We start from the raw sequence: 2,601 nt of genomic DNA, 5'->3' as shown, positions 1-2,601 counted from the left end.
GAATAGAAGATCCAGAAATGAGCCCTCAGGTATATGGTCACCTGATTTTTGACAAAGGAGCCGTAAACATTCAATGGAAAAAGGACAGCCTATTTAACAAATGGTGCTGGTCCAACTGGTACTCAGCATGCAAAAGAATGAAAATAGACCCTTTCTTATCTCCTTGTACAAAGCTCAAGTGTAAGTGGATCAAAGATCTCCACATTAAACCAGATACACTGAAACTATTAGATGAGAAAGTAGGGAAAACCTTAGAACACATAGGCACAGGAGAATATTTTCTGAACAAACACCCATGACTCAAGCTCTAAGGTCAAAGATTAACAAATGGGACTTAATGAGATTGCAAAGTTTCTGTAAGGCTAAGGACATTGTCAAGAAAACAAAACGGCAGCCAACAGAATGGGAAAAGATCTTTACCAACACCACATCAGATAGAGGCCTAATATCCAAGGTATACAAAGAACTCAAAAAGCTAGACACCAGAGAATCAAATAACCCTATTAAAAAATGGGGTACAGAGCTAAACAAAACATTCTCAGTTGAGGAATATCGAATGGCTGAGAAATATCTGAGAAAGTGCTTGACATCCTTAGCCATCAGGGAAATGCAAATCAAAACAACCCTGAGATTCCACCTCACACCAGTCAGACTGGCCAAGATCCAAAACTCAGATGACAACAGATGCTGGTGAGGTTGCGGAGAAAGAGGAACACTTCTCCACTGTTGGTGGGGTTGCAAACTAATACAACCACTCTGGAAATCAGTCTGGCGATATCTCAGAAAATTGGACATAGTACTACCTTAAGACCCAGCGATTCCACTTCTGGGCATATTACCCCAGAGACACTTTATTACACAACAAAGATATATGCACCACAATGTTCATAGCAGCTCTATTTATAATAGCCAGAAGCTGGAAAGAACCCAGATGTCCTTCAGTAGATGAATGGATACAAAAATTGTGGTACATTTACACAATGGAATACTACTCAGCCACCAGAAACAATGACTTAACCAAATTCTTAAGAAAATGGCTGCATCTAGAGAATATCATCCTGAGTGAGATAACCCAGTCACAAAAGAACAGACATAATATGCAGTCACTGATAGTGGGATGCTAACCCCAGAGGCTCGCACTGCCCCAGAAACAACTCACAGACTGTATGAAGTCCAAGAAAAAAACAAAACAAAACAAAACAAAACAAAAAAAAATAGTCATGCTCAATCCTTACCCACCAAGAACACATTGACAAATTCTGGGTTGTACCCTGTATTACATGTACTGTCTGCTCATTGTAAAAAAAAAAATCTTTACACACCAAGAAAACTTTGAGTATTTCCAGGTTGCATCTTGTTTTACATGTACTTTATGCTCATTGTTACTGGTGGGATCTTTATCACACTATCAAACCTTAAAAAAAAAAAAAAACAAGTACTGACAAAAATGTATTGTATAATTTTATGCAAAAAATGCTTAAAATCTGTACATTTATCTTTGTTTTGTAAAATAAAGTTGTTAAAAAAAGGTCAAAGGGATACAAATTGGAAAGGAAGAAGTCAAAAAAAATCACTATTTGCAGATGATATGATAGTATACTTAAGTGACCCCAAAAATGCCACCAGAGAATGTTACAGCTGATAAACAACTTCAACAAAGTGGCTGGATATAAAATTAACTCAAATAAATCAGTAACTTTCCTCTAACCAAAGGACAAACATGCTGAGATAGAAATTAGAGAAATGACACCCTTTACAATAGTCACAAAGAATATAAAATACCTTGGGGTGACCCTAACCAAGCAAGTAAAGGGAACTTTAAGTCTCTGAAGAAGGAAATTGAAGAAGAATTCAGACGGTGGAAAGATCTCCCATGCTCATGGGTTGGGAGGATCAACATAGTAAAATTGGCCTTCTTGCCTAAAGCAATCTACAGATTCAATGCAATAACCACCAAAATTTCAACTCAATTCTTCATAAAGTTAGAAAGAGCAATTTGCAAATTCATTTATAACAGTTAAAAAATCCAGGATAGCAAAAACTATTCTCAAAAATAAAAAATCTTGGGAATCACCATGCCTGAATTCAAGCTGTATTACAGATCAATTGTGATAAAAACTGCATGGTATTGGTACAGAGACAGAAAGGTAGATCAAGGAAATAGAATCGAAGACCCAGAAATGAACCCACACATGCCTATGATCAATTGATTTTTGACAAAGAAGCTAAAATATTCAATGGAAAAAGGACAGCCTCTTCAATAAACAGTGCTGGTTCAACTGGCAGTTAGCATGCAGAAGAATGCAAATCGATCCTTTCTTATCTCTCTGTACAAAGCTCAAGTCCAGCTGGATCAAAGACCTCCACATAAAACCAGGCACACTCAAACTAATAGAAGAAATAGTGGGGAAAAGCTGAGAACACATAGGCACAGGGGAAACTTTCCTGAACAAAACACTAGTGGCTTATGCTCTAAGATCAAGAATAGACAAATGGGACCTCATAAAATTGCAAAGCTTCTGTAAGGCCAAGAACACTGTCAAAAGAACAAAACAGCAATCAACAGTTTGGCAAAAGATCTTTACTAATCCTATATCTGAT

This window comes from Micromys minutus (genome assembly GCF_963924665.1).
Source record: "Micromys minutus genome assembly, chromosome: 23".
Taxonomy (NCBI): domain Eukaryota; kingdom Metazoa; phylum Chordata; class Mammalia; order Rodentia; family Muridae; genus Micromys; species Micromys minutus.
This window is presented reverse-complemented; position numbering follows the sequence as displayed.